Source organism: Strix aluco, chromosome 6 (assembly GCF_031877795.1).
Source record: "Strix aluco isolate bStrAlu1 chromosome 6, bStrAlu1.hap1, whole genome shotgun sequence".
Classification (NCBI taxonomy): domain Eukaryota; kingdom Metazoa; phylum Chordata; class Aves; order Strigiformes; family Strigidae; genus Strix; species Strix aluco.
The window spans coordinates 14,879,496-14,896,468 of record NC_133936.1 but is presented as its reverse complement, the minus strand read 5'-3'; the positions used below and the strand labels follow the sequence as shown (position 1 = coordinate 14,896,468).

The following is a 16,973-nucleotide window of genomic DNA, read 5'->3' as shown; positions in this document are numbered from 1 at the left end:
GGCAGCTTTCATTGCTTATATATGCAGGCAGACTGTAGCCGAAAACTTGCTCTTATATAAAAGAGCCACGCTACTGAAAGAGAAGTGAGCTGAATGCGCTTTTTACATGTGAAAGGAATGTGTTCTCTTTCGAGTAAATAATGAGAGAGTCACATTTGAGTTTGCTTGCTCTCTTTCATTCATAATTTTGGGAAGTGATCGCTCAGGGTATATAACACATAACTCGGAAACAAGAATTCTGCAAATTAAGATCTCTGCTGAACTCCACATTGTAAGGTCTGAGCAAAGGCTGTACGCAAATATCCTGCAGTGCAATTTTGCTCTGTTGATGTTGTAAGAGCATGAGCTGCAGAACTTTGTCTCAGTATCTATTTTTAAAACACTGAGCGCTCAGGCACTTCAGGCCGGACCTTAAGTACTTTGCACACGGTGGGAATCTTCCACTGCTTTTATTTAGGGCTTTGAATCAATGAGTTATAGGAATAATAATGTATTGCAAGGAAATAACTTTGGAACGTCCAGCCTTTAATATCTGTATGTGTCACTAATTTTGTGTTAGATTAGCAAAACATACCCTTTCATAACAGCTTAAGGTTACATTTGCCAAACAAATGTCATGTAGTTCTACAGTCACACTGTGTGGTTTGGCTTGCTTCTCTATTACACGCTCTGTATAAAGTAATGTATTAATTATTGTGATTCTCAAATTGAACATAACTGTATGTTTGACATAAACCAGGCACAAGTAAAGAAAATCATACAAAAATGTGAGAGGCAGACTTTGAAGCTTATGTGCAAATGGATTAAAACGTATCTATGCAATTTGTGAATAAATTTGCCATGATCTGAAAGAGAATTACCAGGAAACCAAGACAACTCTGCAGCTAAGGATCCCTTTAATACACATATCTTATCCATGGCTCAAGAGACTGGCAGTAGTTCAGAAATGCAGAATGTAGTGATTGGATGGCTCTAGGTGCACTGCCATCAGTTTGTCAATATAACTATGGAGATGTTCAAGAAGATCTGGAGCAATGTGGCCACAATAAGGAATGGCATTACTGGCATTACTGATGCTCTGTGTGTTATTTTGGGGCTTTATGAAATCATCAGCCTAGCAATTGTTCAATCCAGGGGAAACAGTCACATTTCAAACCTTGTCATCTTATTTATAGACTTTCATTAATAAAGTTTAAATAACAGCAGTTTATTACTGTTTTCTAGTCATAATCATTTAAAAGTCCATTATTTTAAAGTGCTTCAGAGATCATGCATTATCTGAAATTCCTGCTTGACTGCCCCAAATTCAGTCTCCCAGCCCCTGATTCAACTTAGTCCTGAAAGAAGATGGCACAACTGGAGAATCCTGTGTGTCCTAATACTCACTCAGGAAAAGGGAGAGGAGGCAACAAGAGCCTGGATTATTTAGCCTAGTAAAATGGAGTATGACTGCTTTCTTAAAAGTAATTGGGGGTAAACACCGCTAAGAGGGAAGAGCTATTTAAGCAGAAGAACAAAACTGGCACAAGAACAATTTAGGCTGGAAATGTACAGAAGGTTTCCAAACATCAGAAGAATGAGATTTTAGGAAGCTTCCTAATTAAAAGAGTACGTGCAAAGTCCCTTAGTATTATCCTGCATCTTGCTACGGTTAGGAATTTAACTGTGAAATCCAAGAACTCATTCCCAACTATATTCCATGTGTCTGTTATTTAGTAAAGAGCTCATTGTGAGAAGTTGTGTTTTAATAAATGGACATTAAAGATTTTTTTTAACCAAACCTTTTCACACATAGTAGAAATATATGAAAGCACAACTGAGTTGTGCAAAGCCAACCTTCCCAAGGGCCACATACGAAAATCGTTATTGTGGCCAAGAGACACAATATGCCGCATACCTTGGAGAATTCTGGCAAGGACTTACAGGCGGAAATTACTCTCTAGGACATTTGCAGGGTGAATCTGGGTGGACGTGTAGCAAAGACCAAGCGTTACGCCATTAAGACAGCCCCATTCCCCCTCTCTGGCTTGTTTCCTCCCACTGTAGGGATTCTGACTACCCGGCAGCCCTGACATCAGTGCAGACTTGCTGCCATTTAAGTGATGTTGCCCTGGCCTGGCAGTTGCACTCAAACTACTTGCAAGCTTCATGAAATCCAGAGGCAGCAGTTAGCTGTGTGTCACTGAAGCACATTACTGCTACTGCTCAGGTGAGCAATAGCTCACCACCCTTGTTAAATGGTTCCCTCAGCTCTGCTTCCTCATTACACTCCGTGTCCCTGACAGCCCTCCGGGCCCGGACTGCCGCCCTGCTCCGTCCCTGGGCCTACACTCCGACCCTGCACACCCTGACCTGGAGGGTCCCCAGGCTGCACCTGAGGGTGCGGGGAGACTTCACCTCTCCCACCCCGCCCACGTCAGGGGCACTGGCACAGATTATCGGGAAGGCTGCTGTTACACCCCGCCTTTCCACGGCCCCGCTTCTGGAGAGGCGATCCCCGCTCTCCCCGGGCCGCGCTGTCTGCAGGCAGGCCGGAGGCCCGAGGGGCTGCTTGTGCTGACGGCGGTGCTTCGGGTTAACGTCCCGCGGCGGGAGCGGGATGACCAGCCCGTGGCTCAGCAGTCACAGCCTCCCGCAGGAACGACCTCCCCCCTCGCTCGGGGGCAGAGCGGCGGGAAGCTGCGGCGGGAGGCAGCGGCCGCTGCTCACGGCCCAGCGGCCTCGCACACCGGAGCACACGCAGCGGCACCGTAACTATGACTGACAGCTGAGGTGACCAATCCACGCCCACGGACGGACATGGAGCACCACCCCCCTAACTGATGGTAGACCAACCCAATCAGACCACAGAATGTACGCTCAGTCCGGCCTCCCCTGTTTTACGGACAAGCAGATGGGCCAATCAAAAGACAATCACACCGCCCACTTCCCTTTCGCCTCTCGCGAGTTTTCCGGGTCTGGCTCCCGTTCCCCCCCCCAGCCCGCCCGCCGCCGGGTGACTGCGTAGCCGCCATGTTGGTTGCTATGCTGCCAGTGCTGCCCGTGTGAGGCGGGAGGGCGGCTATGAGGGGAGGAGGCTGCGGTTCCTCCCCCCTCTTCCCCCGCAGACGCTCGCTCACTCGCTCGCTCGCCGGCAGGGAGGGCGCCTCTGCAGCGCCCCGCCGCCTCTTCCCTCCCCGTTCCCCTCTGCCCCGCGGCCGGGGCTGCGCGCAGGGCGACTGCCGGTGTGTGTGAGGCGGCGCCGTGCCCCGTGAGGGGGAGCCCCGGCCCCCGCCCGCCGCCGCGCTGCTCGGTGCTGCCCTGCCTGCCTGCCTGCGCCCCGGCTCCCGCCTCGCCGCCCCCTCCGGCCGGTCGCTGTGAGGAGAGGAGGGGAAGGAGAGGCCGGAGGGGGGGGGTCCGCCGCCTTCCCCCTCGGGCTTCCCCGTCCCTTCCTTCCCCCAGCTCTCCCCGCCCCGGTTCCTCGGCCCAGCCGCCGCAGTACGATGTGGTCCTCGCCGCTGCGGCTGGGCGCGGGGCGGCTGCTGCGGCTGCTGTCGCTGCTCTCGAGGCTGCGGCTCGGGCGGTCCCTGCGGGGGAACTGAAGGCAGCGAGCGGCGCGCCCGCTGCCGCGCGCGGGGGTGCGGTGCGGCGCTGCGCGGGCGCGGGGCTGCTGCTGCGCGCGCGTGTGCCCCCCACCGCGTGCCCGAGCGTCTGCGGCGCGTGCCCGTGCGCGCGCGGGGGGTCGCGGGGCGGCAGCGGCGAGCGCAGCCCCCGCGCCTCTTCCCTCCGCGCTCCCCGCTCCATCTGGAAGGACGTGGCTGTTTTATGAAGGTAAGGCGGCCGCCGGGGGGCTCGGGTCTCCGTGCCGGGGGGAGAGGGGCGGGGGGGGGGCTGCGCGCCGCATTCCTGTGCTGTGACCCCCCCCCCCCGGGCTGTGAGGGCCGAGGCGCCCCCGCTCCCCCTCAGCCCAGCTCCCCCTCAGCTCCGCTCCCCCTCCCCGCAACTTCGCGCACAGGTCGCAGCTGGCGGAGAGCGGCTCTGCCGAGAGCCCTTTTAGTGGAGGGGGGTGGTGTGCCCCTTCGGTTCTCCCCCTCCGAAAAGAAAGGCGATCCAGCTCCGCGCTGGCGAAGGGGGTTGGGGGGGGGGGTAGTGTGAAACCGATCGCCGGCCCGCTGAGGGGGCTCGTAAACAGCCTTCGGGGGAACGAGCAGCGGGGGCAGGTCGGGGGCGGTGGGGGTCTGTAAAATGTGGTAAACTCAGCGAAACGCCTCAAACGGTTTTTTTTTTGGTTTATATGAAAGTTTGCGTTCCTGTGCTTTCTAGGCACATGTGCACGTTGCCCTGGTTATGGGCAGGGAAAATGGGTTTGAGTGCTGTCGTTGCATTCCTCTGGTACATTTTTAGTATCTCCCTCAAGCAGGAGGCTTGTATAATCGCGTGTGTCTATATGCGACAGAGGCTTTCGATGTACCTGGTGATGGGTTAACTAGTGTATACTGTTGCAGCACCAGCTGGAAGAGAAATATCGTCTTTTTCCTTTAAAAAATCTCCAAGAGCTAGTTGCTAAAACTAGGTAGCTGCCAGCGTAGGTGAAATGTTCCCACCACTTGCCTATTCAAAGAATATATGTCGTTAAGATGTAAAATATACGTGAATGAACTTTGTGCTGCTACTTACACCCTTCCAGGACTTCAGTGTGGCCGAGCTGTTAGAATTTTTTTAACAGTGAAATAGAAAATATTTATGTGATTTGTGTATTACAGAAGTGCTAATGGATCTCAGCTAAAGAATAATTGTTAGACTACAGTATGCACATACATTGCCTCACCCACAGGGCATTTCTCTTGCTCTGAGCTAAACTCTATGTTGAACGGTTAAGGGGGTTTTGTGAGCGCACGTTTGCCTGCCTGTTATTGGCAAATAACTGCCCTGTAATGTTGGGAGCCACTGGTGTGTTCACACACATGCAGACATTTATGAGCTCATCACATCGTAAATGTGCGTTGCAGGAATACAAGAACGAGTTAGATTGGAATTGGTAAAAACATTGTCTTATTAGATATGTATATTGTAGGAAAGTTTTCCAGTTCATTGCCTAAACATAAAATATTCAGTATTGTAATCTTATGGATGCCATTTTCTTGACGATGGATTTCTTGCTTCACCGACCTAAAAAGTTGTTTTTACATATTGGCATGGCTCTGGCTTGCACCATGTTGATAAAATATGATTCTGGGTGATAAGCTTACAGATACATACAGGTGTGTCTGTATGTTTCCCAGGCACGTTTATGCTTTACAAACTCAGAAATGTAACTGTTGGCCTAATTTTTTGAGATAATTTTGTTGTCATTACAGTTTGAGTATTTTTAGATTATGTTTTTATTTGTAGGGTTGTTTTTTTTAAGTTAGATTGAACATTGAAATACAAATGCATTTTTCTCAAAAGCAGAAGTATTTTACTTTTTGGTACATTTTCCTTATGTTTGCAGTGAAGTTTGGATTCAGGTTAACCTACTTAGGGTTTAGATTGATGTTTATTTCTTGTTCAGTAAAATTTCCCATGAAATATATTGTTTGTTGCCATGCTTTACAATTCTGTTGTCCTGCTAATGTCTTAATTTAGGTTGTACATAGCAGTATTGATTGAACACCCTTGCTAAAAATACTTTCAGGGTTGGGTATACTTACACTGTAGCAGCAGGAAAGTTAAGCCTATACTGTTTTTCTGTGACTATAATTAATTTATTATTTACAGCTACATTTGTAAAACATGAATAAAAGTAAAATCCTGTAATCTTAGAAGTAACGCTAATTGCTCCATGGAGTGGATGAGCTCTCTATTAATGAATAGAGTTCACATAGTACTATTTACATGTCATTGCCATTAGCATATTTGGAATATATGGTAAGTTAATACCCAGGGTACATCATTTTGGCTCTGATCCTGCAGTGACCCCTGTTTGGGCAGAGGGATCCACCTACACAAAACTTGCTGCAGGGACTGGAGCTCAAACATTCATTCTGTAGACACTAGGCCGATGTTTATAATGAGCATTTGCTGTGTGTGAATGTTTTGTATGTTTTGTTGTTAACCTTTGTCTTTGTGTGGCTTCTCATATAGGCTTCTGTGTGTGCAAAGAGCTGCAGGGTTGGTGCCCAGGGTAACAGCCTAATACAATAGTGTGTGACATGATTATTTTCTGAAGAAGAGGGGGTTTTTAAAATTGCTTTCATATTGTAACTTAGCGCTGCTGAAAGGTCCTGATAAGCATTTGGGGGTTCTGTCTCACTAGGGTCTTGTAATCCTTGCTGGGTTATTTTATGAACGTTTTATTGAACGTACATGGAAGTTTTGTGCATTGATTTATGCTCACATATAAAAAGTGGAATGTGTACTCCACAAGCATGTTCTGGACAACTGAGTGGAAGTTACAAGCTTGAATATACTTGAGGGGAAGATACTCAGGATGGTTCACTTAGTCCTGTAAGCTAATCTGTACATGGGAAACAAAGACAGAATGGCGTGCTGGTGGCAGTTTAGACCTTTGGATGAGGTAAATGCGTTGGGATAAGTGTCTTCTGAAAATTGTGGTGGATTAAAAATTCTGTTCTAACTTTTCAGCTGATTAAAACTTAAAACAAATACTAGGCCTGTGCATGCTTTTTTTGCTGTTGAAGTCAAGGTTAGATTATTTTTCTTAAATTGATAAATAACATGTTTCTGTGGTCTGTCTTCTTAGGTCTTCATACCACCATTAGTTAGATCCTCTGATACATCATGATTCTTCCTTGTCATCCCCCCACCCTCACCCCCCGCTTTGGGTTTAAATTTGGTACAAGATCACATGTATCCCATGTCTTCACACCCTGTTTTTGTGTCACCTTGCTTCCATTCTCACCAATTATAAAAATGGTCAAACAAGAGAATCTTTCAGCAGATGGTTGACTGTGCTTTTTTTTTTTTTTTAAATGCCACACTTTCACTCTGGTGCTGTCACTTTTCATAAAATGGCTAGACAAAATTCTTATGGGTTTTATTGTGCTCCAGCCTAAACAACTGTAAAAATGGTTTGTGTGTGCATATAACATGGGATTGTTTGTAGTGGAAAGAAGGAACTGTGAAGGTGGAAGAAAAAGGGGGAGGGGAGAATGGCCTGAGCAGGAGACAAAACCAAAAGAGCTGAACAGTGGCCTGGTAATACAACAGCAGGTCTCTGCTGTCTGGGCCAGCTGTTCATATATGCTTGTTTGGGAACAGAGGCTATTTTTCCTGAGGACTTGTAATCCACTGAATTAGCACAAAAATAGTTCTATGTAGGCTTTTGAAAGCCTTTAATTTCTAAAATTTTGCAATTTTCTCGATGTTTTCTCTGATATGTCATAAAATTACATATATGCAGGTATATATTCAAATTCTCTATTCTTATTTTGGAGAATTTCAGAACTACTAGAAAACTATTACTATTTGTCATTTACAAAATAAATCACATCAAGTTTCCAGCAGTTAATGTATTCACAGAAGTTTTACTGACATGTCGACATACCAGAATTAGATGTCCAGATGTAGATTACAAGAATGTGGTCTTTTTATGATGATCTGTGTTACAGCTTACTAACGTATGTACACACGGTGTCCCAGTACGTGCTACAGAATATTACACCTGATAGTCACATAGTAACTTGGGTAGATCAGATGAGCATAACTAGATAATTTTTTGTTTGAAATGTGAGAATTGAACCAGCTTCTCCTTTCTCAGCTTACACACCTTCAAAAGAGACTTGGTAGGGTGATGCAATTAGACCTCTCTTGGCACACTTCTCTGCCTCACACTGCAATTACTTCTTGGACAAGTTATAAGGTGACTGTTGGATGATAAATGCAGTTCCATTGGCGTGGTTTATGAGATACTGCCATCTTTACAGTTACATGAGGAAGGGGGAAATGGCTAATATCCATTTAAAAATAAACAGTCTTTTAATTATGAGTACTTATGATCTGTAATGAAGAATGCTCTGGGAAATATTTTCACTGATTGTGAAATGAAGTGCAGTTGCCACTTAAGTCTTACGGATGGCCTGAAAACTCTTAAGATGAAAAAATTGATAATCCACTTCTATGGCATGTGTGTTCTTACATTGCCTTTCTGGCCATTCCTTATCTTCTGCAGGGTAGCTAGCTGAGAGAATAATGACTGAATTATTCTGCATGACCAAAAGCCCACATCTTCAATGGAAAATCAAATGTAGTGCTGCTAGAGATTAACATTTTCATACTTGGATTTTTTTTAATTAGAATGGTGTAGATTAGATTGAAGGATGATGTATTCAGTTCTCTTATCAACCTGGGATTTATACTTTAAATTAAAAATCGCTAAATATCTGGTATTAAATGCTGAAAACCTTGTTCTAACTGATGTTTTTTTGGGGGGGTTGATATTTCAGTCTGGAGGCCTTAGTTGTGTGTAATTTTGCTATTTTGTTTGATAGTTTTAATAAACTAATTTAAAAAATAAATACAAGCTCTTTTTTGGTGTTTATTAGGAGTAACAATATAAATGCTGTTAACTGTGTTTGGGTTAAATAAATGAATCTCACTTATTTTGTCTCTAAAAGGATATTAACTTTTAAGACAATTGAGTGTACTTTAGCTTTTCCCCAGTCCTTTGGTCAGTTTATTGCATTTGTATACCAACATCTCTCTGCCCTACAAAAAAAAACCAACCCCCCAAACAACGTTCTGTGTCTGTTGCAATAGACAGAAATGAGAAACAAATTATATCAGTACTGCACTGAAACGAAGTCTCTATTGAGTGAAATGAAAGTTACATAAAAAATGTTTTCTCAGGTGAGAAAATTGTTCTTAGATAAATCTTACCATTTTTTCTCTTTGGTGTTGGTTTTTGTTTGGGTTTGGTGGGGTCTTTTTTTGTTGTGTGTTGTTGTTTTTTTGTTTTTTTTTTTTTTAAATGGCATCAGTCAGGTGTAAAACCAGAAATTGAAACTGTATCTGCAGCAGATAGCTCTCCATGTAAACCAAAGCAGCAGCGGTAAGATAAGAGCCTGCTGTGGCTCCTTTGTCTCAGAGAGATGTGCTAACATACTTTGTCTTGGAAGAAGGCTAACAAGCAAGATTCCTGTGTTTTCACAGTGGAAGGTGGTATTTGCAAAAGAGTCAAGCAAGTGGATTTGATACACTGAAAAGCTGTGTTTTTAAAAGAAGGGATTCAAGTGTGATATACCAGAAACTTGTGTTCCCTCTTGTCTGTGCCAATAGGGATGCAATGCTGAACTAACTTCATAGCTACTTCAGCCTTGAGTAGAAACAGAAATGTTGTTAATTCCTCTGTCTTTTAGGTAGAGAAATGAATGCCTTTTCAATAAGAACACATAGAAATATACCAGTCAGTGGAAGAACAGTTATTGCTCTTAATGCTCTCTGAACTCCCAGGTTAGCACAGCTTTGTATGGATGAACAGATAATTTACTGATGATGCCTTGCCTTATATTTTTCCTAAGCTATGTCAAATAGTTGTAAGTTGAAAAATATGTTAATTGTAACTTAAAGCTCTTATCATAACTGATTTGAACAAAAAAAAATGTTCAAAATGGGATGTATTTCTCTCTGCACAGAAAAATACGCTTCCCAGATCTTAAAAATATGATTCAATGCCTTTTCTTAAAAAAAAAAAAAACAACCCAAAAACCAAACCAAACCCCCAAAATAATTTAGGAGGAAAGTCACATAGTAAAACTGTGGGTTTGGGTTTTTTTCCACTAACCTTGTCAGTGAATTCAGAAATGTTTTGGGGAAAAAACCCCTGCAGTCTTTCCATGAAAAATTGGCTTTCGAGAGAGTTAAAATTAACATATGTCACTTTGCATTTGTCTGTCTTGATACTTGCAACAACCTTTTACTGTCATCTGAAAAGGTAGTGAGACATATTTTGGCCTTTTGATGTGTAAATAGGGTTAAAGATGACCAGTGCTGATGACCAGTGATGTGCTACATTGTAAATTGTTTTTTCTGTATATGCATTGCATATGGCAGCTTTGTATCATGTCTCTAAATTGCACATACCCTCAGTACTGTTCTTAAAGTGTTTTAGTAAGTTTATATAGTGCCCCTATCTAGAATAGATACACTTCAGGAGAAGGGACATGTATCAGTTAGTTTGACTTAATTTTATAGAACTTGACATTTGAGTTTTAAATCCATGTGGCCTGTAACCTCCAAACTGTGAGCTGCTATTAAGAGTTTCCTTGGAAGAGGTTCTTGGCTTTTTTTGGGAGGCAGGCTGCTTTTACAATTGATGCCACAGTCTGTTTTTAGTACTTGAGGGCAGATGATGGTATGGGTGAGTCTTGGGAATCCTAATCTGCAAGTAATTTCCCACTTACTATGTTTTAAGCTTGTGTATTGACTCTGTAAGAAGCTACTGCATCCTGTTAGCTCATCTGAATGCACCTGCTTTCCATGGAGCTGGTCTCTTTAAATCTAATGTTTGAAAGGACTTGCTGGATGTAACATCTGTGAAAAAGGGGTTTGAAAGAGTAAAATGTGTCTGCTTCTAGAACTGAAGGGGATGTATCACCTTTGTCTAAGTCTGGATGGAGAAGAGGAGAAAGAAAAAAAGGACAACTGCCCTGCAGTGATTACAGAACATATAAGATTTTGGAAAACATAATTCAAAAGGAAAGGTCAATATGGTTTTTTTGCTTGATATCAGCAAATCTCATGACCTCATGGGACGCTTCTGCTGAAATAGCTGGTACATACAACCACAGGAGGGGGAACCTGACATACAGAAGTGGCATTACAATGGAACAAATACATAATTCAGTTATATTATGGGGTCATACCTCCAAATTATTTGAATATTTTTTAGCTCACTTGTTTTCTGTGAGCTTGAATTAGACTACTGATTTAGATGTTTCATTATAGGGCTAATACAGTTGCTTCTGGTCATGCTTCTGGCATCTCTTCGCAAGTTCACTATATGTGCAACTAGGGAAAGAACAATAGAACTTTAATGGTGGTAAGAATTTTTTACATTTTTAACCCTTCATTAATGAATATTTTGCTTATATTTTGATTTTACTATATATTACAATATACCATATAAGATAAATTCATAAACCACTCAGTTTGGAAGTGGCTTGAACTTTTTAAACTTTCAGGTATTCACATTTGTGACTAAGGAACTAATTTCATTTTGGAGATATTTGTTGGGAAAACTTACTACTTTTTGCTCTGCTTTCCTGGGTGGTGTGATCTGCTTACAAGTTTTTTGACATTTTCCCTTAATAGATTTGCTATTACTTTGGAGGTTTAAGGCATTGGTGACACTGTCTGTTCCCTTAGTTCCTAGTATAGATTTGAGTCCTTTGTTCTACAGATTTTAGATCTGCTGGGGGCAGTGATTTGGTGTGAGTGTGTCTGGGGAGGGGGAGATGCAGTGGATACTTTCTGGGTTCTTTTTGTGAAGCTTGTTTTTGACTTTTCTCAGTCCCTGTGTTTGCAGAAACTGGATTATTTTCAACTTTTGCAATAGTTAAGTAATTTTTATTGAACTGAATAATAGATGTAATATATTAATTAAAATATCTTTGCTTTCAAAAAGATGCCACTTTAAAGGCTGAGAGAGACACAGTAAGAAAAGGAGGCATGAGTAACCACTAAGGATATATACAGTTACTTGGAACAGAATTCCTCTGTAGAAGACTAGAAAATAGGCTGAAAATTAACATCTGACAAGAAGTCCTCTAAGAGGAAATTCCTACAGGAGAACTTCATTCTTGAGATTAATTAAATGAAAGATTAGAAATTCTCTAGATAGCTGTAAGCTATTTAATAAAACTGAAGTAAGCAATTAAAACAGTCAGTTGTAGTTACCAGCAGAGGCATTGCCTCCTTTTTATGATCCTGGTGCTGCCCCCCCCTGCCCGTTACTTATGTTCTCCCTCCTTTTACAGGAAAGCTGTATGTGTTAGCTCATTAATGCTAGATGCTTTCTGCAGAAGGATTTTCATAAAAAGCATCCCTCTCTGAATAAGGGTGATATAGATAATAATTTCTTTGGCAAACGCATACACAGTCCTGAGAAAACAGAAATAAAAGTGCTTTGTAGAAATTATACTAATGAAATGTACGTGAGAGAGTACCTTGAAAGGGAAACCTGATTAACATCTAAAACTTCATCTAACATTTAGCCACCTTCAAATAGAATTTACGTTGCCCATAAAGCTAACTTTTCAAGTCTCTGGTTTCTATTTCTAAGTTACACTGATGTAACCATTTTTCAATCCACCTCTGCAGTAATTTTTTTCCTGTATCTTCCAGACCAACAGATTAATTCTAACTGTTCTGGGAAAGTATCGTAGTTACTCTGATATCTGCAAAATGCATTCTCCAGTTAAGTTTTTCATATTCATTCTGAATGTATTTTGCATTCAGCTGCACCTGGTGTGCCGTGACAATTGTGTGTGCTCTGGCAGTTGTGTACAATAAGCTGGATGTGTTATATCACCAGAGATCCATCCCTCGTCTGAGGGCAGTGTGTGATAGCAAATCACGTCATCATGTTAGGGAGAAAAATGTGTAACTGCAAATTGGCACTGGATTCCTCAAAATTGAAGTAGTTGCCATAGTTCAGCAGAATTACTGTGCTACAAGTAAATGGGAAAAATAGATAAAATGAATCTTTATAAGTACCAAGTAGTGTTGTTGTTATAATTTCAAGTTGCTTCAAAATAAGTTACTGACTACTTAAGTTGTTAAAGAGAAGAGTGCTCTATGAAAAGATTTTTTTTCCAGAAGTGTTCATTACTTTCCACTCTAAGTTTATGAGAAAACAGGTGTGGTCTTCAGTGAAAATAAAGATAGGCTGATACAGAAGTTCTGAAGGTAAACTTATTATGCTATTATTTTTCTGCTGTAAACAGAAAGCCACATTCTAAAAATCTGTTTTCCAGACTTTAATGACTGTAATTAGTACTCAGAAAAAGCCACAGTGAAACTTTTTCTTTTGGCAATTTATAAATATCCTTATTTTCATAACATTTAACATTAAAACATAATCCATTGTCAGACTTTAAAGCAAAACTCTAAAGAGGAAGAGATGCCTTTACTAGTGGGCATTTATTGCATTTATAATAATTCTCTGTGTCTAAGTAAAAATTAAAAAAAGACTGTTGACTAATTATTACTAAAATAAATTAGTGTTATTTTTGTTATACCTTCCAAAATATGGAAATGGGCTTGAAGCCCACTTTATGTACAATTAATAGAAAACAAATTGTGCTTTGAAGGCCTAACATTTCTGAAGTTGTGGTAGGATTCCTTGTCCCATAACAGACTCATCCTCAGTGTTGGTGGGATATCCAGTTGCCTTGCAAATGCTTTAAATGCTTAAATGTATTAAGAACGGCATAAATATGAATGAATGTGTATGAACAAGGGCGTTAGGGACCCAGATCTCAAGCCTTCAATGCACTTTCAGCACTTGCAGAGAATGTTCTATAATATATGTATTCCTAATAATTATTATTAACTAATGTGGCCTAAAATCAGTAGGGAATTAGCTTTTCAGGAGTGTATCTGTTTAGTGTCCATAATATAATTAACATATATTGTACACATGCTAAATAAAGTATCTTCATATTGGTGTATAGTGGACAAAAGAATGGCGTGATAACATTTTAAAATTCTGTAATAATAAATCTATGTCTTACTATTCGAACGTATTTGAAGAGTATCCCAAGATCTTTTGAAACAATATTTGAGAAGCAAATGTGTTTGTGCTTCCTCTTCAGGAGTGATAGGAAGATGTATTTTGTATAATGTTTTTGTATTAGACTTAATCATTTCTGCCAAACTGTGTTGTACATGCTTGCACTTCAAAAAATGGTTGAAATGTTCTGTTGACTTTTTGAAACTTTTTTTGGCAATGCTATGCTTTCCATTTATTTTGTCCCTTGTTTAACAGTTTTTGTGTGTGTTTTCAAAAGCACTTCCATTCACCATTCAAGGAATTCAATAGAATTCTAATAGGAACTGCACATAAATAACTACAGAAATCAATGCTTCAATTCAGCCAAGAGTTTTTTGTGACTTCAAAAGCCACAAGAGCATTTATTATTAGAAACATACAATTGACTTTTCTTGTATTATCATTTTGCATAGTGATTTGGTTTTTACCACCACAACAAGATGTTTGACAGTTTCATTTGAAAATGATGTATTTACATTTGACGTTCCAAAACAGTGTAATTTTTATCTTTTCTGTGAAGCTCTATTCATGTTAATTTGCATGTTCAGCTCTGTGCAAAGATTGTCAGTGAAATATTCATTGGTGGATTTCTCCTCAAAGGTCAAACGAATGTTAAGCATAGTCTCCTATTACTGTATTGTAATAAAAATATAAAAGAAATTTTAAAAGAATGGAGTTAGTTAATTTTTGTCTGTTCAACTTATACAATGTAAAGCATATCCTCTCCTCTGAAATGCTCCATTTCCTGTGTATAACGACCACAGAAGTAACCAACCTGCAATAACAGAGAGTTGTCTTGGTACTTCCACCTTTAGTATTTGCATTACATCTCAGGCCATGTCAGCTGTAACAGTCCTTTCGATCCTGAAGTTTTTGGGTGGGTTATAGGAAGTGAGATGGTCTCAAAGGTTAGTTGAGCACGCTAGAAGCTTTAGAAAATTGATGCTGCTTTTCATTTGAAACAGACTAAAGATGATGTGACATGACATACAGCAGTCTGTGTTCAGTAGTGCTTACTGCCTTGTAGATGGACCTCTTGAATGCTGTGGCTTTTGGGCAGCTCTTGGATGCAGTTTCCATTCGGTAATGTACAGTGTTATCACCTTGGGTGGAAAGCACATCCAGAAGGAAACAGAGTTTTGTTCTGGTTATCAAGAGGGTACTCGTAAATTAGTGGATTTTTCTGCATTAATGTTTTGGTTTTCACTGTTGCTGATAGTTTGAAAAACAAAGTCAAGTTACTAGCAGGGACTTTTAGATGGCAATAGCCTTCTCCCAGCTTCCCAGTCTCCTAATTCCTGCTCACCAGCCAGTCTGGTTCTGCATGAAGAGGATGAGGTGATATTAGGAACTGCTTTGGGGAATTTCATCTTGTGAACCAACTGGTGCTGAGACTTGCCACCCACCTCTCCAATTACCTTGAGATGCAGACTAGCAGTCCCATTCTCAACGGCCTTGTTGCATGAGCAGGTGCTGGTGCTGGATGCATGTTTTGGCACTTGAGAAGCATTTCAGATAGGTGGAGAGGTGGGGAAGCATGGCCTGTCTCTAGACTTTCCCTCTCCTAACTTTGGAGTGGAAAGTCTACACAGGTGAAACTTACAGTGCACCTTGAGAAGGGTTTTAATGGTGATGAAGGGGAAGAGAGGCAAGGTAGAGCATGGTGAGGAGCAAGACTAGTAACACAGCAATGTCATAACCACAGTTCTGTTAGTGTTTAATGTTGTTGTCACTTGGAATTATATGCAGTTAGGATTTGAGTGCTGTCATGGTGTTATCTTAAAAAAAAAAAAAAAAAGATAAAGATAAAGGAAGTGAAGTCAGACCTTCTGTTGGTTCCTCAAAGTTCTTCCTCATTTCCTTTTACCACTTCTGTCTGATTCAGATTGCATTTGAGTCAGCTGCTTTCATCTTGACACTTATGTCATTCAAGCATCCACGAAGTTAGTATGCTAATGTCTGCATTTGAACTGACTGATAGGTACACCAAAACCTATCTTACTTTTGTCAACGCAACATGAAGCTTCTTTTAATTTTCCTGGCTGTTCAGCATTTACAGAAACAAGATAATGGAACGTTGCTAGCACAATTTGTAAGCCTAATGTCTGAAGTTTATTAAACATGGTTTTCTTCCTGAAACACGCTCTGGCCCTTCCTCTGTTCTGTAGGTGCTTGGTATTTAACTGATATATAAACTGGACTGGAAGAAATAATAATGGGCACCTAAAAATGATGGTTTTGTTAGGGAAGCTTTGTTAGGTTCTGTTAAGGGGCAAAATAGGCTTTTTAGATTTGTCTGAGAGCAAGCATTTCTCTGTATTTTAGGTTTGTGGGTCTTTTGTTTCTTTATGAAACCCAGTTTATGACAGTAAGCAAGACAAACCAGACACCTCATGTTTTTCTTTAAACCATTGTTGGTATTATACATCCCCTCTTGCACTGCTGCTCTTATCTAGTCAATCCCAAATGTATGGAAAGGAGAAAAACATCTGTAATTTGTTTCGAATGCAGGAAAGAGAAACAGAAGATTAAAAGAAACAGATAAGAGAGATGGGGAAGACTGGGAAAGAAACAGTCTTCCCAGCTCTTGCAAGTAGGTGCTGGAAAACCTGAAGCGTGGAGGTATTAAAATATGTTATTGGTCTGGAGCAACAAAGACTATTACTTGATACAGTACACTCTATTGTAGCTCCACCCTATCATGTAATCCCTTTCATTTAACATTGTTTCAAACTGGTTGAGGTTCCTTATACCCCATTTGCAGAACAGGTGGTTAGAAATTTACCTCAGGGACAAAAATATAGTCCTGAAGTTGGACGAAATTCTTCCCTGACCACTTTTTTTACTGTATTTTGTACTCATCATTCCTTTTCCAGAAGTGCTTTCTTCTCCTGCCTGGGCAGTGTGTCTGTGAGAGTTGTTCTCCTCCGTATCATTTTAAAAAAAGTAAATCTAATATCTAATTGGTGATACATTTTAAGCTTCTTAGTAAACATTCCATCAGCTATATATGGAGAAAAAATTGTGTTTCCAAGTGTTTGGAAACTATAATACATACAGTTTTTGCAACCTCAGGTGAGGCAGTTTGAATTCTTTCTGTTTTCTCATTACTGTGCTCTTTCAGGTTTTTCATTTTGGTACTGCTTGGTACTGGAACAGTCTCTTGCCTGTTCTTAATTGATCTTTGGGTTTTGTTTTTTTGAAGCTTAAAAATGAATCCAAT

General features: G+C 41.1%; 1 protein-coding gene across 3 annotated transcripts in view; it reads left to right on the top strand.

Moving 5' to 3' along the window:
• Window positions 1-2,982: 2,982 nt before the first annotated feature.
• PTPN4 (protein tyrosine phosphatase non-receptor type 4) overlaps window positions 2,983-16,973 on the top strand; it is a 121,043-nt gene continuing 107,052 nt past the window's right edge. For all 3 annotated transcript variants that reach the window (XR_012623771.1, XM_074828789.1, XM_074828788.1), the window contains exon 1: window positions 2,983-3,810. The gene's annotated coding sequence lies outside the window, so the exon portion shown is untranslated. The remainder of the gene's footprint in view (window positions 3,811-16,973) is intronic.